Source organism: Rattus norvegicus, chromosome 7, assembly GCF_036323735.1.
Source record: "Rattus norvegicus strain BN/NHsdMcwi chromosome 7, GRCr8, whole genome shotgun sequence".
Taxonomy (NCBI): domain Eukaryota; kingdom Metazoa; phylum Chordata; class Mammalia; order Rodentia; family Muridae; genus Rattus; species Rattus norvegicus.
The window spans coordinates 30384737-30411626 of NC_086025.1; the positions used below are offsets into that span (position 1 = coordinate 30384737).

A 26890-nucleotide genomic window follows, 5' to 3' on the forward strand; every position below is an offset into this window, starting at 1 on the left:
CATTGCAGATGGTTGTGAGCCACCATGTGGTTGCTGGGATTTGAACTCAGGACCTAGGGAAGAGCAGTCAGTGCTCCTAACCACTGAGCCATCTCTCCAGCCCCAGCATCATGCTTTTTAAAGCACGCTGATCCTGTTCAATGTGTTAGGTATCCAATCTCCATCTCATGGAAACAATTCCTATGCAGTCTGTCACCTGTGGAGAGTCGGTCACCTGCTTGGGATTTTTATCATGTTCGTTCGTTACTTCTTCGGACTTTTTATTTGTGGCTACAAATCATTTGAAAAGAGAATAAAACTATACTCTCTCCTTTGCCTTTGCCTTTTCCAGAATCTATTTCCCCGCAGATGGTGCCCAGGCCTGAGGACTACATCACACGCTGTCAGCTCCATTTAGTGTCTTTGGTAACAAATTGTGTTTTTTTAGCCAAGTCTGAGATTTCAATTAATGTATTCTGCAGAATGTCTGGGATGAGAGAAGGGAATGGGTAAGTGTAGTTTTAATCTTAAAAAAAAAAAAAAAACCCAAAGCAAATACAAGAAAGAAAGCTACTAAAAGACAAGGAGGGAAGAATGATGGATGATGGATGGATGGATGGATGGATGGATGGATGGAAAAAGGGAGGGAAGGAAGGAGGAAAACCTCTGAAGAAATTCATTGATCTTATATTAACTAGTTCAGTAAACAATACTGAGAGGATTCAAGAAAAAGCTTGAAGCTGCAGGTATGAGTTTTTCTATTTTTATTCATATCCAAAAGATTTTATGTCAAGAAAAACACACTCGTTTGACTTGAGATTTTAAAATATTTTTTTAAGAGCTACCCACTAAAAACCCAGTATTTGTCAGGGGTTGTGATGCATGGTTCTAAGTCTAACCCAGGAGAGGCAGGAGCAGAAGCACTGTGAGTTAGAGACTAGCCTCCAGCTGAGAGACTGGATCTCAAAACAACTTAATTAAGTTTGTTAAAAACTGAAGGCTATTTAAAGTAGACTTATTCCACGAAATAATCTCAATTAAGATAACTGTTTTGTATCTTCTCATTGACTGACTCCGATTGGGCTGATTATACCTGATAGACTCCCATACAATTTAATGAGCTAAACTTTACAACTTTTGAAGTATATTTATGATTTTAAAGGGTCTTATCCTTCTTAAAGTATTTTAAATGCATATTTATGACCCTAACAAGCAAGCTAGTCTTGGATTATTATTATTATTATTATTATTATTATTATTATTATTACTATTATTATTTTTTTTGGAGCTGAGAACCGAACCCAGGGCCTTGCGCTTGCTAGGCAAGCGCTCTACCACTGAGCTAAATCCCCAACCCCTCAGATTCTTAACTTTTGTAAACCTCAAAACCTATGCCCGTTGACACACCTCCTCCAACAAGGCCACATTTACTCCAATGAGGCCACACTTCTCAATTCATCTAATTCCTCTCAACTAGCTCTACTCCCTGGTGACCATTCACATTCAAATATGTGCGCCTCTGGAGACCTCATCCCCATTGTCCGCTAATAGACAAAATAACCAACTCAGACATATTCTGTAGGAATGCCGTCTGCAGGAGTCATTGAGACCTCAGGAGTCTCTGGGAAACAGACACATAAGTTCAGGTTCCAACTCTGTCATTTACCTTCTTAGAATTTGGGTCAAATTCCTGACCTTTTACAAACCTCACGTTTCCTCGTGTAAGACTCTGCGTCTGTTTCTAGCCATGAGAGAATAAAAGCAAGTGTCTTGCACACCAGCCTTGAATGCTTTCTTTCTGTACCCGTTAAGCTGCAGTCAACGTTGTGAGACTATGCTCCTGGCCGTTACTTGCAATGTTTGTCCCTCAGGGCTGAACAGGTTCACATTTGTTTGTGTGTATTTAGCGTGTTGACACATGCTGTCCAAAATTAGACTCGATGCATTACCAGCGCACATACCTGTGACTCGGGGCACGGTTTCTGCCCTTTTAGCAGAAAAGGCAGAAACGGGTTACGTGCCCTTTAGCCTGATTCCAAACCATTGTTTCCTTCTCACTAAAAGGAAGGATTTGTGGTTTTCTTCCCAGCTAGTTTGCCCTGCGGTTCTGAGGAAGAGGATGCATGGGGAGGAAGGAAATATATGCAGATGTAGCTGTCACATGACTCCTGAGGTGACAGGCCTAGAGCGTGACCACCTCCTAAGCAACCAGCTGTCACACGTGGATCAGAGTACTCCGGTCTGTGTGTTCTGAGCTAAAGAAAGACGACAAGACAACAGAAGAAGCGACGGGCGTGTACAAGGAAACGGACAAATCCAGAAACATCCCTTGCATTCAGGTGAGTGTTACATGAACAACAACAAAGTGTGGGGCATGTTTTCGTGTGCGTTTCACTTTAATACACTTCCTTGGCCACGTAGAAGATCAAGGAAGGACTTCACAGTCTCTCCTTGTATGTTGGCATTGTAATATATTCGTAGAATAAGGTCACAAATCTTAGCGGTGTCACCCTGGTTTGTTTATGCTCATTCTCCCAAAGAGAAACTAGAAACTTGAAGAAAGATCTGGTTGGTGATAACCCGACCCTGGGGGCACGGCCCCTAGGAAAGGTTAGTGCTTTCCTTCTGGGCTCTTCTAGGGCTCATGTGACCAGATTAGTTTTTGTGAAAACAAGTTGTTATTAGACTCAAAATTAGACCACCCCATGCATTTGGTTCCTTCTACGTGCAGACATTTCTCCTCAGAGTTCACCATGTTGTAAAGCAACCAAGGAGAGAGCCCTCCTTAGAGAGCTTCCAGAATTGTGATCCAAATAAACAAGAGTTTAAAACAAAACAAAACAAAACAAAACAAACAAACAGATACACCTTACTTAGTGCCAGATATTTTGTTAAAAGAGGCCTATGAGGCCGGAGAGATGGCTCAGCGGTTAAGAGCACTGACTGCTCTTCCAGGGATCCTGAGTTCAATTCCCAGCAACCACATGGTGGCTCACAATCATTTGTAATGGGATCTGATGCCCTCTTCTGGTGTGCACTCATAAATAAATAATAAAAATAAATAAATAAATAACATGTAAAAATGCTTGATGAGTTTAAAGAAAACAAAACAAACAAACAAACAAACAAACAAAAATCCTAGGTCTATAAAATGATGGATGTCAGAGTAGGTACAGTTCTTGTATATTACCACACAAATGAAGATATAGAATAATTCCAGGCCTGAAAAAACTCCCCTCTCTTCTTAGTAAATATTCAACTAGCCAAGTCCAGGAAATCATTGTTTTCTTTGAGTGTATAAATTAGTTTTGTCTGTTCTAGATGGCTTGTATACTTTAGAAAAAACACACAGTCTAATTTCCTCTGCCATAGAATAAGAGCAGTAAAAAACTACCAATATTCTCCAGTTCTGTGCGTATAGCAGACACCACTAACCCATCTTTCTTTTCAACTGAATCCAGTCTGGATCCTGAAGTCTCTTCTGCTCCAAGCAGCTCTACCAGTTGATCTCAGTAGCCGTGTGCAAAGCCTCGTGATTTCTCATTGGTTTTGTCACTCTAACTTCCTCCCCGCAAACGTCCCTCCTTTTCCATTCAACTGCTTCTGCTCTATGGGGCCTTTGTTGTCTCCCATGTCATCTCTAACTGGTCTTACTGCTTCTGGTCTTGGTTCCTCTGATATTTCCTGCTTATTGCAAGGTGTTCTTGTAGGGATAATCTCTTGAGCATGTATAAAAATATAGCCTGTCAAAAAAAAAAAAAAACTGCTAGCCAATTGGTTGAGTCAGGGTTAGAAGGCGGGAGATCCGGCAGAAAGAGAGGAACTCTGGGAAATAGGTGGGAGGATTCACCACTTGGACTGGGAGGAAGTTGGTCTTAAGAACTGAGGAGAGGTAATCAGCCTTGTGGCTGACGTAGAATAGTATACACAGGATTAACTGAGTAGCGGTCTAGTCAGGGAACAAGCTTAGCTTAAGACCTAGGTCTTTATTAATAAATTAAAAACCTGCAAGTCGTTATTCAGGAACTGGGGCATGTGTGGAAAGGCCTGCAATTACATGTTTTTTTAAATATGTGGAGATGACCGTGCTATGCTGTTCTCTTGCTTACCCTCTATGGCTGTGGTTCTCAACCCTCCTAATGGTGCGACCCTTTAATACAGTTCCTCATGTTGTGACCCCCCCCAATAAAATTATTTCATTAATACTTCATAACTAATTTTCTTACTGCTATGAATTGTAATTAAATCTCTGATATGTAGGATATCTGATATGCAGTCCCCAAAAAGGGTTGTGACACTCAGGTTGAGAACTGCTGCTGCTCTAAGACCTACCCTTTGGATTCAGACCCAGTTCCTACTGCTTGGCTCCCCACGCTAACTCCAGGACTATTCTTAGGGATGAATCAGAGCTTGCAGTGCTTGCCCTTCATCAGGTTGAGCCTGCAAATGCCAAAGGCCCAGAGTCTGGTAAAGCTCCAGCTACTTCTGGTGAGTTGTCTCTAGGGCGCTGCCCTCCAGGAGCCCTAAATAGCTTCTGGGGAGTGTGTCATTGTTGGCTACTGGTCTGGTGGCTCTGTCTGAAACCTAGTAGGGAAAATATCATGTCTCTGAATGAGAAACTGGAAAGCTTGACTTCCCATGAGGATTTCTTGGTTTTTCCAGCTCTCCCTTCCTCCAGAATGGTTGGTATCTGCCTAGGATTCTCCTTCCCTTTGCTTAATCATACAGAGCAAAACGCAGGACTGCACAGTTGTAATAAAACCTTACAGAATGTCAGGTGTAGTCATGTCTCCAACCCACGATGAGCTTCCAGGTATTTCTACGGGAGTAGGGCAGGCAGGCAGACTCTAGAATTTGGGGTTTGAGGAATGGAGCGAAAACATTTTTTTTTGGCTATGTTACAATATGGTGAAGTAGTACAGTCTTTAATCCCAGATTAAAGGAGGCAGGTAGATTTCTTTGCATTCTAGGACAGCCTGGTCTGCATAGTGAATTTGAGGCTAGCCAGGGTGACCCTGTCTACAAACAAAGATACTGTCTCAACCCAGGAATTTACTTGCTCTGTGTCTGAGATCCATGACCCTATGACACGTGTTGGATATGTCGATGGCTTGACTCAAAGATCATTCAGGATCAATAAAAGGCTAAAGAGAAGGCAGACACAGCTTTACTTGAGACTTTGTTATGACCCTGAGCACAGGCCTCCTTGAGTGCTAGATGATTCTCACTGCTACTCAAATGCAGTTAATAATTAGGCCCTCTTGGGACTGGCGAGATGGCTCCTGAGGTCCTGAGTTCAAATCCCAGCAACCACATGGGGCTAGCAACCATTTATAATGGGATCTGATGCCCTCTTCTGATGTGTCTGAAGACAACAACAGAGAACTCATAAAGGAAGAAATAAATTTAAAAAAATTAGGCCTCTTAAAACTGAGGTGCCAACTTGATGTGCAGGGGAAAGTTGATATCCTGCCTTTTCTGAGGACAGGAGGATGGCAGGGCTAGGGAGGCAAGGGGTGGTGATGAGGTGAGGAGGTGGGAATAGGAGGGTAGGGCACTGGGAGGAGAGGAGGGTGGGAAGACTGCAACTGGGGTATAAAATAAATACATTAATTTTATAAAGAAAGAAGAAAAAACTCTAAGGTGACATATCATCGGCCTTATGAGTTGATACGAACATTACTGAAGCGTTTCTCACCTTTAAGAAGCACATACACAGAAGCTAGCAAGGAAATAGGTTATAAACATTTCCAACCAAGTAGAATCACTCCTCAAGTGAAATAGCCTGGTGAGGTAAACTGTGAACCTCGAAAGCAGAACATGTTTAAGCCTGGGTTCCACGACTTCTTGTCTGTGTGGCCTCAGGCAAGTTACTCTGCTTCTCTTACTTACAAAAAATGGATTGATCAAAACACGTTTTCATAGCTTTACTAAGGTGACACTATATATTACTATACTCGTGCGATGCAAGGAATGAAACAGATATCCTGTCGGTTTTTTAACTGAGCTTGCTTCGGCTCCTGGCACATCGTGGCCATCTGATAATCTCACAGTTGGGCTTTCTGTCACTGCATTAGGTTTGCCCTCTCTGGAAACCTAAATGAGGTGTGGGGACACACACCTTTGATCCCAGCGCTGTGGAGGCAGAAGCAGAGGAGCTCTGAGTGTGAGCCCAGACATGGCTGCGTAGTGAGACCCGGTCCCAAAATAAAGCAAAGACAGGATTTTACTTAGGTTTCAGAGGAGATGAATTTTAGCATGTAGCTGGGAGACTGTTCTTGTGATATTTTGGTGAAGAACGTGGCTGCTTTTTGCCCTTGTCCATAGAGTCTACCATAGGCTAAGATAAAGAGAGCCAGATTAATTGTATTGACAAAAGGTCTCAGAACAACCAAGTTTAGACTCAGTGCTGTGGTTTGATCTCATGAAGACTGTTTTGATGAAGTGTAGCAAGCTTAGAAAGAAAGAAACACCAAAATGTATGGTTCAAAGAGTGTTGGAGTACCATAAAATAGAATAGTGTTGAATCCTATGTTCAAAGAGATAAGGGAGTGGCGGCCTCGAGGGAAGATCCCGCCCCTCTGAGTTTGTTATTCATGCTTTTGCAGTTGAACAAGGGACTTGGTTATTGTTTTCACTTGGACTTTTAATCTGGAATGAACTATAATCCAGAAATGGAGGACACAGGCTTTTGATCCAGATTGTGAGAAATCGTGACAAGCTTTGGCCCAGGCATGGTGATATATACCTTTAATCCCAGGAGACAGAGGCAAGCAGATCTCTGAGTTCAAGGCCAGCCTGGGACAGAGAAAGTTCTATGTTGAAGGGAAGCTTTAGTTCAGGCGTGGTGGTACAAATCTTTAATTCCAGAGATCAGCGCTACTACTTGGCTCCTTTCTGTGTTTTTCTCTTTATTAATAGGATAGAGCCACCCACATTCAAGGCAGGCTTTTCACCTTCAGTTAAACTTCTTCAGAAGACATGCCCAAAAGTGTGACTCACAGACAATTGTAAATGTATCTTTTATATGCCAGGTGTACTAGTCAACTCAGAGGTTTACTGCTGAATAATAAGCTTATCCTTTCTAGGTCTTTCTGAACTCTCGCTGACTGGCTCAATTCAGCTGTTCTGACCCAAACTCCTCTCCAAGCTGACTGATTCAATCTGGCTTCTTTTGGCTTCTCACTGAATTGCTCTGCTTGGTCTCATACAAACTCTGGCAATTTGTTCTAATCTTCTGGCTCCTTCTTATTCTCTGTCTTCAACCGCCTTTGCTGACCTGCACTGCGCTAACTGCAATAAGCTGAACTGATTCAACTGAACACCACTATACTTCCTGAACTCGACTGAACTCACTGACCTGCCCTCCACCCCTGATTCACTCTGTGCTGCCTTAAGCAGCCTCTCTTTCCTCCTGTTCTTGGGCATATCCTATCGTCCACTTGTTCTGTCAAATCTTTGGTCAATTTGTTGCCCTGTAATTAGACATCACTTTCAAACATGGTTGCTTCCTTCTACAAACTAACTTTACCTCCATCGTTTGGAATTAAAGGTGTGTGCTAAGGGCCTGTCTGTATGTGAGCCACAGGGATTACACAATTTGTTCAGGATCAGGGAGTTAGCAATCGACAGAACCAGAGATTCAAAGAGCACTTTTAATGAAAGACTCTACAACAAAGCTAACATTCCCGCATGAAGCAACACAAGATGCTTGTGCTCAGTGTCTGGACGAGTTCCAGCCTGGGAGAAGTGGTGACTTGAAACCTACAGGTAGCAAGAAGACCCAGAGCCTCTCAGCTTTGTGTGGAAAGCAAGTCAGCTTGCTTCTAGTGCCAGAGGACAGTTAGTTGGGAGAAAGGGGCAGGGTACAAATGAAACAGGATAAAAGTTCTATTCTGCCATCATCAAAGGCAGATATAAAATAATGTTCAGCTACTGATTTCACTGCAGGAAAGTGGTTTTCCCCCTCAGATTTAGCCCTAAAATATATGTACAGTTTTTAAAATACAGATTGCTATCACAGTAACAATGAGTCGCACTGTGTAGTAGGGATGTCCCCCACAGCATCTGGATGTCACCGAGGATCACCAACCAGCTCATGTCTGCCTATTAGACAGTGGGAATCTTGGCAGAGGAGAATGGTGAAGAGGAAATACATGGTCTCGGTTATTGTATTCACCTGACATCGAGATCCAAGGCTTCCCAGCTCACTGAAGTTAGCTTAGTTCCCGACAGAGGAAATGGACAATTCACTCAACCCCAGACCCTCTAAAACAACCGGGTTCCTTCCTATCTTAACCGTGGCTGTCAAGCTGAGAGAAGGTTTCAGCTTCAGCCTGCTGAACTATGTCTCTGTCCACTGGGTGACAGTGTTGATCCACTGGAAATAAACGTGTCTTGTTCCTGAGCCAGAAAGCTCGAGGCCCCTGAAAAGGAAAGGCTGCAGACAGATGGCTTTTGGAGGGTTAGCTGGACAGGCACAGCTTCGGTTCAGTTCTTAGAATGAGGCCGAGTGGATTTACGTTTTGTCTTTCTGTGGAAAGCGTGGGGGAAGGGTCATCTGTTGTCCCATTAGGCTCAATTGCTTTGAAGATGGATAAGATCTCCACAGTAAATGAACCTACATTTTTTTCCCCTAATAGTTTAATGAAGGCAGGACGCTTGAGAAGCTCACTGTGGAAACAGCTGACAGTCCAAGTCAGCTGTCAGTCTTGGCGAGTAAGGAGTTATTCTCCCGGCCCCCATGCATCTGCTACAGGAGGACCACACATCACCCCGGTCTCCCAGGAGGAACATGACTCTCACCAGGGAGTGCTAGTGCCAAACTTCTAGGGCACAGGTTTACATTAACCTGTCTGTCCTGAATTGATCCCTGCTTCAAGGGGGGGAAGACACAGAAGTGAGATGTATAGAAACGCTTCTGACTCAGTGTGATGCGTGGACATTGTTGGACTTCAGGAGTCGTCCCACCAACCTCACAAACACCGACCTCTGTTAGACAGGGATGGTTTATTGAATGCACACCTAAAGGCTGATCCACCAGGGCAACAGCTGAGACTGGAGAGCTCACAGCTTCGCGCTGGACATTTCTCAAGGCCCAGCTTATAAAGGCTAAAACCGAAAAACCCACAATGAGCTCATATGCAGGTGCTGGCAGCGTTGCCCAGTTGTTGGCCCTGACTTAAGCCATTTTAGGCATAACAGTTCATATTGATCTTTAATTTGATGGACCCTACGAGAAGCTTATAGTTTTGGGATTTTTAAAGATTATCAAGCCTCATAACATACAGAACAAAACAGGGCATGTGATTAGCATGGCCCTGCTCTGAGTCAAGTTATTTTTCTGTCAGTGACTGCCAGGCATGTTATAGCAACAACATGAAATGGAACAAAATGGCTACCGCTGTGCTAAGGGGGCAGCCTTCAACAGAAGTGATGGGAGTATGTTCTGAATGATACCAAAGAGGAGGGGAATCACACAGCTAGGAGGGTCCCGTTTCAAAACAAGGTTTGTTTCAGGAAACTTTTAAGAAGGACCCATAGGGGCTACTTTTTTGTTTTCTTCCAATGGTCCTCCTCATCATGGGATGGGAAGAATAGTAATTCATAACCCAGTGACTCATCACTGTGCTTGGTGAGCCATGAAGTTTCTGTGGCTGTAGCTGTTTAATTGGGTTGAAGGGCCAAAACAGAACACGCAATTTAAAAAGTGCATCCTCAAGCTATTTCATTACCACAAAAACTTTTCTTCTTTGTTGTCATCAAGACCAATCTATTTGTGCTGATTAACATATTTGTATTTTAATACACTTAAGAAAGTTTTTTCTTTTTTTTAATAGCAAAACTTTTTGAGACTGAAATTGTACGACAACTGCATGGCTGCTTCCCAGAGGTTTCTACTTGAGTTCCGAGATGAGAATTAGCTCTGTGGTAAGAATCAGGTGCTGGGACAGGAGCTCCAACTCCACTTGCCATTGAGTAACACTGCACACATTGACCAATACAGAACAAAGGGCCACAGAGGGCAGAAGGCCACCTCTGCAGCTAAAGTCACTTTTCTGCCTCTGCTCTGTGAACATCTAAGGCCCCTCCTGACTCTCAGATGCTACACGCTGTCAGCATGAGCCTCCATAGAGCAAACTGTGCCCACAAACACTTGATTCTCTATCATGTGTGGCCAGTCTTTGATAGTCTTAAGCAGGGACCAAGTACCCTATGAGCAGAGAGGATGGGAGGGTTTCTCGAGTCCTTCTGTAGCAAAAGTTGACTACTTCAAGGGACTCACAAAAGCAGGGCAGTTTCTCCAGGGAAACAGGCCTGACCTTATTCTTGGGTCTGTCTGCCCTTTCTCCCAGTGACTCACTGTGAAGGGAGACTAAGGAGACAGTGAGGTAAAGTTATGGACGCCTTCACGAGCCAGAGACATCCTAGTCTGCTTATCTTGGTTAGGGACATGTCCAGGATCCATTTATCTCTTCATTCTCCCTTCTTAGGTTAGTCATGAAGTCTTTGCAGGCTTCAGCGGTGGTTCTGTGAGAAGCCAATACCTTGGATTATTTAGTCAAGGATTCTACCAGGGCAGCGCAAATTTTAGAAATGTAGAAAACCACACAGGAGGAAGTTACTATGTTCCTACTGTCCAGAAATAACATTGGCAATGGTCTAGTGCATTTCTTTCCAAAATTTACACACACACAGACACACACAGACACACACAGACACACACACACACACACACACACACACACACACACACACACACACACAAAATTTGGGAAGGATGCAGTAGGAAGGAGACACCAGAATAAATCTAAATGTTTAAAGTAAAAAGAAATGAATGGAAATAAGCAGCTGCTGGGGTTACGGTGGGGGCATGGGAAGGGGGGGGGGGAAGAACCTCTAGAAAGTCCCAGAGACCTGGGATGGGGGAGGCTCCCAGGACTCAATGTGGGTGTCTGTCCTAGTCAGGGTTTCTATTCTTGCACAAAGCATCGTGACCAAGAAGCAAGAAAAGGTTTATTCAGCTTACACTTCCACATTGCTGTTCATCACTAAAGGAAGTCAGGACTGGAACTCACACAGGGCAGGAACCTGGAGGCAGACCTGATGCAGAGGCCATGGAGGAGTGCTGTTTACTGGCTTGCTTCCTCTGGCTTGCTCAGCTTGCTTTCTTATAGAACCCAGGACCACCTGCCCAGTGATGGCACCACCCACAGTGGGCCCTCCTACCTTGATCACTAGTTGAGAAAATGCCTTACAGCTGTGTGTCATGGAGGCATTTCCTCAAGGGAGGCTCCTTTTCTGTGATAACTCCAGCTTGTGTCAGGTTGATACACAAAACCAGCCAGTACTGTGACTTTAGCCAAAATGCCCAACAGTGGGGATATGGAAACTGAAGAGACAGACGACCTCCAAGAGTTATTAGACAGGGCCCCTAGTGGGGCCACCAACCCACCTTCAAATTTTTGACCCCAAATTGTTCTTGTCTAAAAGAAATGCAGAGACAAAAATGGAGCAGAGACTGAGGAATGGCTGACCAGTGACCAGCCCAACTTGGGGTCCAACCCATGGGTGGGCACCAAACCCTGACACTATTACTGATGCTATGTTATGCTTGCAGACAGGAGCCTAGGATGGCTGTCCTCTGAGAGGTTCTACCAGCAGCTGACTGAGACAGATGCAGATACAACCAAGCATTGGGCTGATATCAGGGACTCCTATGGAAGAGTTAGGGGAAGGACTGAAGGAACTGAAGGGGATGGTAACCCCATGGAAAGACCAACATTGTTAACTAACATGGACTTCTGGGAGCTTCCAGAGACCAAGGTACCAACCACAGAGCAAGATTTTGGGCTACCCTCAAGTCCCTGGCACATATGTAGCAGAAGACTACCTTGTCTGGCTTTAGTGGGAGAGGATGTGCCTAATCCTACAGATTTGATACCCTAAGGATGGGAGATACCAGGGGTGGGGACACCCTCTCTGAGATGAAGTAGGCGGTGAGGTAAAGAGAACTCTGCAAGGGGGACTGGGAGGAGGGCAACATCTGAGATGTAAATAAATCAAATAATTAATAATAAAAATAACTTACCTCCTAATCCATAATAAAAGTTATAAATAAGATGCTTTACAAAAAATAATAAAAAGAAAGTAAGTCTTTGTGGGGTGGGTAGTGCCCCTTATGTTCAGAAAATATCTGTAATTGTGACAATAGCTTGTTTCTGTAAGTAGTTACAGAGTTTATCAGCATTGCTTTAACTCCCAAGATCCTCAGTTCTGGCTCTGATCATTTTAAAGTAGAGATTGTTATTTTTGTTATATTTGTTCCAGTACCTACAGAATCAATATTGCCACAATTTATTGTGATTAAGTGAACTTAATTAATATTTAGAATTTAAAGTCAAACCCAACAGCTCTGTACTCTTTCCTAAAGCCATTGTACATCTTTCTTTTCCCTTTGTTTTCTTGAGAGGGTACTCTCAATCTGCCTTCTTAGCCTCCACCGTGCAGGAATTACAGGCGTGGGCCACTATGCTGTTTACTTTCCTAAGAGAGCATCCACTCTTGAGCAAACTAAGCTCATGGCTTAATTACAGGTGAAGGAATCTGTTGGATACATTTCAGAAATTTTTACCGTCTGTCTAAAGGAGTAAGTCACATGGTTCTAAGGAAGGTGCTTGTGGGGGATCATAACACAGTCCCAGATGCTTCTGACACAGAGCTGCAAGCATTAGCCTGAAAGAGTGGCTGATCTACCAGACCAGCAGCTTCTCAGTACTTCCTCAGTACTTCTCAGTACTTCCCAAGCTGCCTGGAACTAAGCACACATGCTTAGCGATCATGTTCTTTATTTAGAAACCCAAAGCATAAGTTTTAGAGAGAAAGAGAGCCATGTTCCTTATTGAACAATATGCATCTTTAAAGAACAGTTTCCTTTCTCAGATTCTATTGCTTTTCTCTGTAGAGTTGAACCTTGCTCGAGTCGCATCCAAACAGTTAACAGTACACACCGAATTCTAACTCATGAAGCATTTGGCATGTCTCATTTTGAATGTGTCTTGCAGGGAACAACAGTTCCATGAAGTCAGTAAACCAATGGTCAGTGATCTCTTCCTGACTGGAGAAGTTTAGTTTGAGTGGTTTGGCCAAGATGTTAATGCAAGTCAGTTCTTGGCCTGTGGTTGGTTGACAGTGTCTTCTTTCTATCTACTCTACTGCAGGCCATGATGTAAGAGACAGGATGGAAAATGGCACAGCTGGTGTGGAATGTATCTAATGGTAACTTAGCAAATCAAGCACACCCCAGGGTGAAGGTGCATTCTACAGTCAAGATCATCTGGGAGACTGAGGATGGGGAAGGAGCTTTGCTTGAGCCCAGGAGTTTGAGGCAACCTGGGCAACACAGCAAGACTCATGTCTCTTAAAAAAACAAAATAAAACAAAACAAAAAAACCCAACAAAACAAATAAAAAAACCCAAAAAACAAAACCAGAATTATCAAGATCTAGAATGGTTATGTTCATAGATAGAAAATAGAACAAGGGATCACTAGAGGAATGGGGAGGCTCTGTTTAATGGGAACTGAGTTTCAACTAGAAAGATGGAAAAGAGTTCCAGAGATGGGGGGTGGTGATGGTTGCATAGCAACAGGAATATACTTAGACCACTGAACTGCATACTTCAAATGATTACAGTCATGTAAAAGGACCCTAGACCTTAGCACAACTGACAACATGTTGGAGGCACCATTCTGACCTTAGAACCCACCATGTAGGCCCCAATACCTTCTAAAAGGGGAACAAAGGCCCAACCCATCAAAGACCCAATCCATAGTTCCAGGACCCAGGGAAGTCTCCAAGTGTACTAACCTTGTTGTTTGACTTCTCTAGTTTTCTTTCTCCCTAACTGTTCTTTTTTTTTTTTTTTTTGGTTCTTTTTTTTTTTCGGAGCTGGGGACTGAACCCAGGGCCTTGCGCTTCCTAGGCAAGCGCTCTACCACTGAGCTAAATCCCCAACCCCCTCCCTAACTGTTCTTGCCAACTGAAGTGTGTCTACCAGGATATGGGTTGTGTGGATTAAAGAGAAAAGGCAGTACAGCTCAGGTCTTGCATGATTTGGGTAAGTTCCTGGTGCAATCACAGGCGGGTAAAACACATATTCTTTCTATTTGGCATTTAGAGTGTTCATGTGTTCTCTATTGAAATTACCTTGTAACATTAGTAGACCTTATGTTTTACACACACACACACACACACACACACACACACACACACTTTAATGAAGGTATCTGGGAGAGTCTCTATAGGGAAAGTAGATTCTAGTGCTGATCTGCCTCTGACCTGTTGGGTGCCCATGGACAATGACCTTTTCCAGCTCACGGCTTCTTCCTCTGTAAATAGTGCTGCTTTGCACTAGTCCAACAGTCTAATCTGGAAAATGCATGTTCTTGTTATGGTCCATGAGTCGATGGAGAATAATACCCCAAACTCCAATAGTATGCAAAAGCAAAGAACGTTTATTTCTGCATGCAGGGGTCCAATTCTATCGGGGTGAAAGGACCCCCACTGAATTCACAGATTCAGTTTTAAAGTCAAAAAGAGGAACGCTGTGGAGGCATGGGAGATCTATATTTTGATTGGTGGATTCTATCTCTCTGAGTTTTGGTGATGCTCTGATTCAGACTATCTCTTCTTGCTTCATGGGACCTCTTGGTCGAAAGTTTGGCTAACTGTCCTCTTACAAGCTGGGGAAGGTCTCTTTTACATAAGCCTGTGGTTGTTCTGGTAACTGACTTGCCCCGTTCTGGGAAGTAGAAACTCAGGCCTGGTCTCCTGAGCTGCTAGTCTGCAGTCTGTCATGGAGTCAGATTGCCTCAGGCCAATTCACTCCTTCATTCTGAGGGCAGACATGTAGCCTTATTAAGGCCTGTTGAATTTTTGTCTGATGGTTGACCATGTGTACAAAAGATACATCTTTCAGGCAAATAGGGGGTAGGGGGAGTGACCTTTACCATGCCTTTTAGAATGTCGGAAGAGGGTGGGATGATTTGGGCCTACAATCCCAGCACTTGAGAAACTGTGGTAACAGTATTGCTCTGAGTTCCAGGCCAGTCTAGGTCAAAGAAAGTGAGTTGATGTTTTTAAAAAAAGGGAAAAGAGAAGGAAGGAAGAGAAAGGAAAAAGGAAGGAGAGAAAGAGGAAGAAGAATGAATTATAGCGGCCAGGCTTAAGATACAGGGCTTTGGGGAAAGGTTCAAACAAAATATCTGGATATAGTGGCTAAAAAAGATAAACGTAGGTACCACTTAGAGTCTAGAGAAGCTACTGAATGAAGCTTGAAGTTTCTTGGCATCCTGGTGAATGTCAGCAGTCTGGCTACTGAGCGACGAGGGGGAGACTGACTGAGCCCAGGGGTGTGAGACCAGCCTGGGCAACACAGAGTCAATGAGGAAAGAGGAGGAAAAAGAGGAAGATGAGGAGGAGGAAGGGGGAAGGGGGATAAAGAGGAGGAGGGGAAGGAGGAGGAGGGAAAGGAGAAAGAGGAGGGGAAGAGGAAGAGGAGGAGGAGAGAAAATGGAAGGGGGAGTGGCAGCTGCTACTAAGATTAATTATCTCAAGGTTGGTTGCTGATGAGTAAAATGAACCATATACAAATGTATTTTACCCAGCACAGTCTCTCGGTGGTAATATTCATGATATCGAGGATGTCAGCTGACAGTCTTTGGAACCATTACAGTAACCCTTCCTGTATCACCAGAAAGTCCTTTGCTATTTTTAGCAAATAGTTGAGGAACTCAATTTCAGACTAAATGCATACTTCATGCTAGTTCACATATAAATATCTTTTTTCCCCCAAATCAAATATATACCAGCTTAGATTGTTGAGCTTCTAGGGATGGTTTCAGTAATAGGTTGCATGGACTGTTGAACTGAAGAATTACAGGGTCTTAGAATTTCATCTTTTCACTACAACCAAATGAGAAACAGGTCCAGGAGGAAGGACAGATGGAATACAAATCGGTAAATTGGCTCTTTTGATCTGGATCCCGTGGAGGTCAGAATACACAAGAGAACAATCCTGAGTGAGTTCTTTCCTGGATTCTGGCATTGTTCAGTGCTCTGCACTGGTCCTCTGGCCTTGCAAGCCCCGTCCGTCAAGAGAAGGAAGAAGGGAGAGAGGGAAGATGAGGAAGAAGGGGAAGAGGAAGAATCATGGGTTTGATCTAAGAGCAATGAGGGCCATGGAAATGTTTTAGACAGAGTGGCCTAAGTATTATCGTATGGCTATCCTAGTGAGTGCCACACACAGTCGCTCACAAAAATCTCCTGTCCTCCTGGAGTGGCTATCCTAGTAGCACAGAGAGCAGTATGTAAGAAAATATGTCATGGAGTGAGCGATCTCTTAATGGAAAATTGAATTACTTGAAATCAAGGGAAGAAAAATTCCTTAATTAATGAGTTTTGGGGGTAGGGGGTGGGGAGGTGGCCCAGTCAGCAAAGTGCTTGCTCTGCAAGCTTGAGGACCTGAGCACAGTGCCTAGAGCGTACGTATAAGAAGCAGGACACAGGATGTGCTGTAGTTCCGTACTCGTCAGCCATCTCAGTAGGTCTGTGCCTTACATGAGCCTGGAAGAGATAGGATTTGATTGGCTGGTATAAGTACAGGCCAGGGTAACATGCCATAAATAGCCATGTGTAGCCATGGGTACATGCATATCCACATTCCAAGGAAAGGCATGGGTGCTGAATGGTTCTGGAAGCTTCCTTACTTTCTACAGTAATGTGGAAGTCTGCGTGACCTATAGGACACTGGGAAAGGTAATGAAAGGGAAACATACTTCATTCTTTCGAGTAAATATTTTTTTCCACTGTCCCTTGGCTGGTAATAGTGTAGGGAATGACTAAGAAAACTGAGGAAATGAGGCCGTAATTGGGAAGAAGCCTTGCAAGTTAAAGGAGACTGATACTGGGATGAAAAAGGAATAATAATTTATAAAAAGCTAAACAGTAACTCACTCTCAACAGCTGATTCACGGAGAGCCATGAAAGATGAGCCGGTGCTGGGGTGTAGCTCAGCAGAAAGAGCATGTTCAGCCATGTTCAGCCAGCCGAAGGCAGAGTTCAGTCATCAGCATAACCCAAGCCTTCTAAAACAGGACACAGAAAAAGGGCACTTAGAGCCATTTTTATTTCGTCTTAAGTATTGTATGTGCTGTGCATGTGTGTGCAGTTGCATATGTGTTTGCATGAGCATATGGAAGGCAGAGGGCAGCCTCAGCTGTGATCCTTAGGCAGTCTACCCTCCTCGTTTTAAATCTGGGGTCTTCTACTGGCCCATTAAACACCAAGTAGGCTAGAATGGCTGGCCTATGAACCCCAAGGATCTGCCTTCCTCTACCTCCTCAGCTCTGGGGTTCTAAGCACGCACCACCATGCCTGGCTTCTTAAATGGGGGCTCTGGCTTCATAGCAAGCACGGAACCCAGGAAGCAGCTGTTATGAGCATATCTGGTTTGGCCCCCAGGAATGACAACGTGGGTTTCTCCTTGACCAAGAGGCCTGTCCTGCAAAGCAGGACTCAGAAATTCCTCTGACCACATGGCGCATCAAAACAGAGTGTGGCTATCACAACAAACTCAGGAGGCAGAGGCCAAACTTTCTGCTAAGAAATCCGTGATGCTGAACTCAAATGTCACAGTATTGAAGGGCCTGAATAGTCCTAGATAGATGTTGGCTTTGTTGTCACTGTGACAACATACCGTACAGAGGCTATTTAGGGGAGGGCAAGCTTATTTTAGTCTCAGTCTGAGAGGGTCACAGTCTGTCATAACAGGAATGGCAGAGGGGAACAGCGGTCACTGGTGGCAGGAACATGTGGTGGCGGCTTCTTCACGTGGTGAAGAAGAGGAAGGGGCCTGAGAGTGGGGTTGGCACAGCTTTCAAAGGTCGATCCCTAGTGATTTCTTTCCACTCTCTAGGCTCCGCAGCCTTCGATATTGTACCAGAAGCTGGAGACACACAGTCCCTGAGCCAATGGGGCCATTCCACAGTCAGACCACAGGAGAAATGAAGCCTCTCTTAATGGGCAAATGGCTTATAAATGTCATCACCAGAACCTAGCAGCCAAACTCATGTCATTGGGTGGCCAACTAACATATTGTTGCATTTCTTTCATTGAAAAAAAAATCCTTTCCATTATTCTTTGATAATTTCATGCACATAATGCACCTAGATAATAAGAGTACCTTCTTCTCCCTCCTATATTCCCCAGGTGCCCCAAACGTGCCCCTTCCCTCTTTATATCCTTTTCTTCTTTTGTTGTTGTTGTTGTTGTTGTTGAGTAACCCACTGAGTCCAGGTAAGGTTGCGTGTTAGAATTTGGGCTGACTGTGTGTAGGAAATGATAGTTGCGGAGAGTTCATGAGTACAATGTCTGTATCACACCCTGAAGCCATCATTCCAAGGCCTCTGGCTCTTGGGTTCCTTCTTCCTCTGAGATGTTCTCTGAGCCCTGGAGAGGCGATATTGATATGAATGTCCCAATTAGTCCCGAGTTCTCAATAAACACTCAGAACTTTGACCTGTTATGTTGACTGTTGCAGAGAGAAATTTCTATGGCACCAATTGATGGGCTGAGGCATAACATTTAGAAGGTCATTTGAGAACACGTTCTTTAGCAAAACAGCAATAGTCTTCTTCCCTCGGGACTGTGGTCTCCAGCCCATGGGTGTCCGACCAGATTTAGTTACCAGATTTCAATTCCTTCCTATGGAGCAGGCCTCGAATTGAATTCGAAACAGTTAGTTACCGCATTAACTTTCACGTCTCTCTTGCATCAGCGAGTCCACCTTGCCTGGAAGGTTGGTATTGTAGCATGTAGGGTTGGCGGCAGGAATACTGTTGATGTCTTTTCTTTTCAATGGCCTGCATAGCATCTCCCAGCACTATTAAAAATAGTCATCAAGGATTAATTCCAGCTTGGCTTCTCTATCTTCTGCATCTGAAGTGAGCTATGTCTTTAACAATGGGGTTTTGCTGTCTCGTTCTAGTGGAAAGCCAAGTTCAAGGCAATTGCCTATACTATTTGGGGAAGTCTCTGAAAGCCTCCCTGACCAATAACTCACAAGGAAATGTCTTAGTGTTCTAATGCTGTGAAGAGATGCCATGACCATTATATAATTTTTTTAATGTAAGCCTGCTCTGTCTGCATGTCCACATATCTGCAAGGCAGAAGAGGACATCAGGTCTCTTTATAGATGATTGTGAGCCACCATGTGGTTGCTGAGAATTGAACCCAGGACCTCTGGAAGAGCAGCCAGTGTTCTTAACCACTGAGCTATCTCACCAGCCATGAAGGCTACTTTTAGAAAAGAAAGCACTTAATTGGAGGATTGGTTGTAGTGTCAGAGGTTTAGTTCATTATTATCGTGGCAAGGAGCATGGAGCTGAAGCAGTACCTGAGAGCTACAACCTGATCCATATGCACAGAGGGGTGTGTGTGTGTGTGTGTGTGTGTGTGTGTGTGTGTGTGTGTGTGGTGTGTGTGTGTGTGAGTGTGAGAGAGGGGGGAGGGAGGAAAGGGAGGGAGGGAGAGGGAGAGAGAGAGGGAGAGGGAGAGGGAGAGGGAGAGGGAGAGTAGTGGAGGGATTTGAAACCTCAAAGCCCACCCACAGTGTTAAGACCATATCTAGTCCAAAATGGCCAGATCTCCTAATCCTTCTCCAACAGTGCCACTCCCTGATGACAAAGTTTTAAAAAATATGAGCCTATGGGGGCCGTTCTTACTCAAACCACCACAAGAGGTAACCCAAGCCTGGTACTGAGTTTTTTTTATTTTTTGTTTTTTTTTTTTTTGTTTTTTTTGGAGCTGGGGACCGAACCCAGGGCCTTGTGCTTGCTAGGCAAGCGCTCTACCACTGAGCTAAATCCCCACCCCACCCCCTTTTTTAAATTTAATAACACATGTTCTATAGGGAGCCATTGTCCATTCATAGAGCTGCTTGTATTCTCATGTTAATTGGGTTCCCATATTAGTTTGCACGAGAGGGTCTAACACGTAGCTTCTGGGAACCTGCCCCCAGTTAATTCTTATTGGTAAATAACGATGCCAACAGCCAATATCTGGGGAGGTAAGAGAGAGGCAGGCAGGATTTAGGGTTCCCGGGGCTGGGCACCTTGAGGAAGAGAAGGAGGAAAGACGCCATGCCTGGGGAGTGTACAGGACAGAGAGGCAGGGCTGTTATGTAAAGGAGGCAGGAGAGCTCGGCCCAGAGGTCTGCTCAGTTGGGTCAGGAGCAGTCAAGATGAAACACAGAAATTAGCAGGTAGCAACTCCGAGTTATCGGTGGGAGGTTCTAAGAACACGGAGGCTAGGCAGCCGCCCAGCTACTGTGCTGCCTAAGGCATATAAAGTATAAAGGCTGTGTGTGTCTGTTTCATTTGGGAACATAAACCATTGAGGAGGGCAGTAACCCCGTGCTGGGATTTATTAAAATGATTACTCCACACTCATGCAGTGCTTCTATATTAACTCTTTGGTTTCACTTTTGAGATGTGGTTTTGGTATGTGACCCTGGCTATTACCTGCTGTGAAGCCCAGCCCTGGTCTTGAGCTTGCAGCAGTCATTTTGCCTCAGCTTCCCAGCATCGGGTTACAGCATCACCAAACCAGCTCTGGTGTCCCATTTCAGTTCCAATTTTTAGATCAGGGGCCTTGCATATTTGGGGTGAAAAGCCAGTATCAAAGAAGTATAAAACATCTAGTTGGGATTAAGGTTGTGATATTTTATTAATTTATTTACATTCTCCCTCCTGATCCCTCCCTCACAGAGCACCCCCGCCCCCCGAAATCCTCCATCCCCTTCTCTTAGAGGATGGGGCTTCTCCTGGGTATCTGCCAGTCCTGGCACATCAAGTCTCCGCCAGATTAGGTGCATCCCAGACCAACAGAGTCAACTAACCTGGCCCCCTGGGAGTTCTCAGAGACTGAGCCACTAACCAAAGAACATACACGGGTTGGGACAAGGTCCCTGCACATATGTAGCCAAGTCGCAACTCATTCTCCGTGGATGCCTTGTCTGGCTTCAGTGGGAGAGGATGCCTGACGTTTCAAAATCAGGAATTTCTGTGGGATGGTAGCCACATGTACTTGTAGTGGTAGCACTCAAGAGATGGGTCAGGAAGGTTGTGAGTGTGAGGCCAGCCTGGAACTGCTCAAAGGAAGCAAGATCTGTCTCAAAGGAAGAAAAAAAAGAAACCTCAATAATTTCTAATACAGCCTTTTCTTAGCTATGCTCACAAGGCTGTAATAGTTCTCTACTTTTAAAGTGAGCCTACTCATTTTTCAAGATTTACGTTTATTTTTGTGCCGTGTGTGTGTGTGTGTGTGTGTGTGTGTGTGTGTGTGTGTGCGCGCGCGCGCGCGCGCGCGAGTGTGTGTGTAAATGCATGCCACATGTGTGCAGGTGCCCTCAGAGGCCAGAAGAAAGAGTTGGATCCTCTGAAGCTAGGGTTAGGTGGTTATGAACTATCCATTGTTGGATGGTATAAGCCAAACTCTGTTCTCTGCAAGAGCAGTACATGTTCTCAACCACTGAACTGTCTCTCTAGCCTCTTTCGATGATTAAAAAATCTCAAAAAAATTTAGTCATCTATTGTCTTTAATATGTGTGTGTGTGTTGTGGGAGGCACACATGCACCAGTCTTCTCTCTCCCTCCCCCTCCCTCCCTCCCTCCCTCTCTCCCTCCCTCCCTCTGTCTCTCTGTCTCTCTCTCTCTCTGTCTCTCTCTCTCTCTGTCTCTCTGTCTCTGTCTCTGTCTCTGTCTCTGTCTCTCTCTCTCTCTCTCTCTCTCTCTCTCTCTCTCTCTGTCAGAGGGTAACTTGTGGAAGTTGGTTTTCTCCTTCCACCATGTAACTAGGGATGGAACTCCAATCAGCAGGCTAACAGGCAAGCTCCTTTATCCACTGAGGCATGTTGCTGGCCTGATTTTGCTTTTACAAAATTACTCGGGAATTATATTTAGCAAATTTATTCTTACTGCATCTTCCAAATATATTCGCCGCTAAGGTATTTGAGGCTATGTAATACAACAGAAAGTTATAACCTTTAAAAAGATGAGTAACGGGGTTGGGGATTTAGCTCAGTGGTAGAGCGCTTGCCTAGGAAGCGCAAGGCCCTGGGTTCGGTCCCCAGCTCCGGAAAAAAGAACCCCCCCCCCAAAAAAAGAGTAACCAGGAGCCGGACCTCGGGCTGCAAAGCAGACTATAACCTGCATCCAGCCTTGAGGTGTGACTTATGAGGTGAAAGCGACCATAACCGGGCAGTGTCCAAGTCCATCCTATGGGCTTGTACACTAGACACGTGTCCAGATAATTGTGTAAAAGTGAAAGAGGGCGTGACTCTTTTCTCATCCTCTGGGATCAGGGCTGATACACTACTTAGGCAGATTAACAACAGAGAAGCAGAGATTTGATTCATTTTTTTAAAAGATTTATTTTTAATAGTTGAGTGTGGTGTACATTCCTTTTAATCCCAGCACTTGGGAGGCAGAAGGTAGATCTCTGTGAGTTCAAGTCCAGCTTGGTCTACGTACTGAGTTCCAGGCCAGCAAAGGCTACATAGTGAGACTCCCATCTCAAAACAAAGAATAACACACACACACACACACACACACACACACACACACACACACAGAGCATAAAAGACTTTTTATAAGCATGTATATAGGTCTGTGCACATGAGTGCAGGTGTTTATAAAGGTTAAAAGAGGGTGTTGCTTCCCCAGGAACTGGAGTTATAGACAATTGTGAACACTGGGTTTGGGTGTTGATAACCAAACTCAAGCCTACTGTAAAAGCAGCAAATTCTCTTAACTGTTAAGCAGTCTCCAGCCCTGAGGACAGTATTATATGGCATGGAAGACTTCATACAGAAGACCGCAAAGGCTTAGGATAAACAATCATGTTTATATTTGGGGTTACAGGCACAGGTTATCCCCTGTACAAATGTGATTGGATTAAAGACACATCTAATGTTAAAAGACTAGGGATCCCGGGAGGGTCTGAATGTCCAGATTCCTTCTGGCTTGTCCTTACAGCATTTGTTCTTTCTGGGTATAGGGCAGGGAAAAGTTTTATGATCCTACATCAGTCAAGATAGGTCAGAGAATCTTCTTATGGGAAACTTCCAGGGCAGAAAGGCTAGGGAGATTAATCTTTATGCTTTAAGGATTTCTTGAAGGGGAAGTTGTAACGTTAAAAAAAATTAGATAGGAACCAGTTAGTGTGGATTACATTTCTGTGATCTGCCTTCAGGAAGGAACATTCTAGTTTCTATGACTTGCCTTGGGGTTTGAGAAAAGGGAGCAGGAGCAGGAGAGATGACAGAGAAAGTCAGAGAGGCCTTTACTTGGCACGTTATTTTCTGAGCTCCACTTAAATATTAACATTTATGGAGTGCATCTTGGCCCCTTGAATAAATGAGTAATCTCTCTTGAATACCAGAGGTTAACAATGGGCATTTCGTTAGTCTGACATCCATGCAATTCAAACTATCAATTCAATTGCAAATCCATAGTTTCTTACAACTCCCAATTAGTCTTTGAGAGACTTAGAGCCTCGAGCAAGGGCTCGGGCCCGTAGCTCAGCACTTGGGAAGGTGATTCAACAGAACTGTTAAGTTCTAGACCAGACTGGGATACGCTGTGAATGTCAGGTCAGCCTGGAGTATGTATGCATGCATTTGTGTAATTTTGTTACATAATAAAAATGCCCATGCTCAGGAACACACAGAAATGCCAGAGGTACCTAACCCCCTCCCCCATTCTTCCCATCTTGTTTCTATTCCTGACAAAGCCTTACTATGTTGCCCAAGTGGCTTTGAACTCATCCTCTGCCTCGGCCTCCCCACCGATGGAATACAGACGTTGTGTCATTACATCTTGTAGAAAGAAGACTTTTTGCGAGTGAAGTATTTCTTTACTGTGAGTCAGGAATGAAACATTGCTTGGCATGGAGGAACATACCTTTGATCCCAACACTCCTGTGGTAGAGGAAGGCAGAGCTTTGTAAGTTTGAGGCCAGCCTGGTCTACATAGGAAATTTCAGGCCAGCCAGGGCTACATAATGAGATCCGGTCTCAAAAGGGGTGAGCATTCAAATTAGAATCTGAGTTCCCTGACATTTTGGGCTAATTTAATGCAACTAGTTGAAGAAAGGACTAAGAGGGGTGAAGAAATTCTCCACTTCTGGTCCTGTTCCTAGCCTCAAGGTTAGGACTGAGGGGGTGGAGGTAGGGGACGTCGGAAGAAAACTCTTTAGTGTCAATCAGGCTACTGTGAATCTGCAGGTACCTCCACTCTGGAGAATCTGAAGGTTTTTATTTTTTTCCCCTAGGCTAACATTTCTCTGCATGAATATCAAGATATCTTGGCAGGAATTGGACACCGCAGCAGAGCACATCATTCCTTTATTACTGGTCTCTAGGCAGTAGCTTGCATCCACATTGGGTCAATTGCACCCCTCCCCCTTTCGTTTTCCAAGACAGGGTCTCACTGTGTAGCTCTCTGTCTTCCCTGGAACTCTCTTTGTAGACCAGTCTGGCCTTGAACTCACAGAGCTACAGTTTCCGATTTGTTTTTGCTTTACAAGACAGTTCTCTGTGTAACAGCCCTGGCTGTCCTGGAACACGCTCTGTAGACCAAGCTGACTTCAAACTCAGAGTTCTTCCAGCCTCTGTCACTTAAGTGCTGCGATTAAAGGCATGTGCCACCACACCTGGCCTCCCTTCTTTATGTAAGCATTTTAGGTTCAAGGAAAGAAGAAACCCTAGTTAAACACCATCCTTATGTCCCTACTAAGAAATAATGTCTCACACACCTTTAATCCCAGCACTCAGAAGGCAGAGGCAGGGGCATGTGGATTTCTGAGTTAAAGCCCAACGTGGTTTACAGAGCAAGAAATAATGTTTGGTGTTTTGGATCTTATAGACTATTCGTATACACATTCTGCATTATAACTTTGTTATTGGTTATAATAATAATATAATAATAATAACCTATTATTAGCCCTCTGACATAGTTTCATCTTCTAGGTTTAAGCGTGATGCACAGTTTCATGGTTAATAGCTGGGCTTGAGTGCTCAAGAATAAGGCTAAAGACAAAGTATTTCAGGTCCAGGTACCACAAAGAACTCCACTCATCCTGTACCAGGCATGTAGATGGACCTTGGAAACAGACTCTATTGTTTCGGAAATGATAAACCAGACAGTTCTATTTTCATGGAGGAAACCTTGTGTTGGGACACTTCTTCACGATGAAAAGGTCTTATGATCTAAAGGTGAAGAATTGCTCTGGAGCCATGGAAAATGACCTCTCCTTTTGAATTTACACACTTCTAAGAATTCCCCGCTCTTAGTGTTTAAAGACATGAGTCATACTTACTTTTTAAAACCACTAAAGTCTGCACTAGAACACGTTTTATAGAGTTTTAATGACTGCCTTCTCCTGCTTCCCTTAAAAGGAACAATTTATTCCTAGTGTATAAAAGTTGAAAAAGAAAATGTCGTTGGTTGTGTCTCAAGCCTCACCTTCTGTTTCCCTTAGTGTGAGACAGTAAGCTTGGTTTGACACTGAGCTACACCTCTTCATTAATAGTTAGAAACAGGGCTAGAGAGATGGCTCAGTGGGCAAGGCTCTTGAAGAGAACTCAGATTCAGTCGCCTACATGGAGGCTCAGAACTGCTTGTGGCTCCTGTCCTAGGTTATCTAACACCTTCTTCTACCTCTGTGGCCTCCTGAACATACATGATGCACATATATGCACCCTGGTGCACGCCCATGGGGGGAAAACCCAGAAACTACTTGGAGCAGAAGATGTTTTTAGATGTCGAGTTTAAGTCATAAATCATAATAATGAGCCCCTCCCCCTTAAAATATGAGTGACTCAATATGGTCACACAACTTGCCGAGTTCTTGTTTTGTTTAGAATTTGAATCTACTGGCCTCCAAACCAAGGGCTCTGCACTGTCTTCGTGGTAGGCTGCAAATTAAAACAAGCTCATTAACAATGCCTAAAGGCACAGGTCGGTGTCAGTAAAGATATTGGTTGACTGATTTGAATGTGTGATGGAGACAGCTACTGGGCTTGCTTTCCTAGTTTTAGCTTCAAACTCAGATTCTAGAAATATGTATGCTGTTCTACACGCATAGGCACTAACAGTTTCAGGGTGAAGCTCTTCAAGTTAATAGGACCATGCTGAGGATTATATTCTGAAAATAGGTTCTATTAATTTTTCCCAGATGCACATTTGATGAAAATTGCTCTTCACCAACTTTATTTTCAATAACAACACACCTGCCAAGGACCTTCAAAAGCAGATTGTGAAGACAAGTATTAGTCCACGGGCTACTTCCTACCCAACGACTTCAGAATCCGGGAAAGCAACTGTCCTACATCATCTCACACCTGTAACCAATAAATCTAAGACATGCTTTAAAAACTTTCCTTTTTTAGGGTACTTTTTCTCTTTGATCAAATATTTTCTGGAGAAAGGTAGTTTGTCTTCTAGAAAGTTCCAAGAAAGATTACTTTTTTCCTTATCCAGCATTTTGTACATAGAAACCATTCTGAGGTACCCAGGGATATCCCAAGACAAAGTCTGAACTGTTGAATACTAACTCCCTCTCTGTCAAAAAGGGTAACATACAGTCTGCTGTATCCAGAGGGAATGGTGAAAACAGACATTTTTAACTCAACCTAGGCATTGTGGTGGTGCACACCTATAATTCTTAGAAGTTAGAAGACTGAGGTAGGAGGAAGGCTGTGTCTTTTATGCCAGAACTGGGTTACAGAGTGACAGTGTGTCAAAACAAAATAACCAACTAACCACCCAACCAACCACCCAGCCAGCCAA

General features: G+C 44.1%; 1 protein-coding gene across 1 annotated transcript in view; it reads right to left on the reverse strand.

Moving 5' to 3' along the window:
* Nucleotides 1–14471: 14471 nt before the first annotated feature.
* Vezt (vezatin, adherens junctions transmembrane protein) overlaps nucleotides 14472–26890 on the reverse strand; it is an 85222-nt gene continuing 72803 nt past the window's right edge. Inside the window, exons 12-13 of the transcript XR_005486572.2 lie at nucleotides 16995–17125; nucleotides 14472–16604 (exon numbers count right to left, since the gene is read on the reverse strand). The gene's annotated coding sequence lies outside the window, so the exon portion shown is untranslated. The remainder of the gene's footprint in view (nucleotides 16605–16994; nucleotides 17126–26890) is intronic.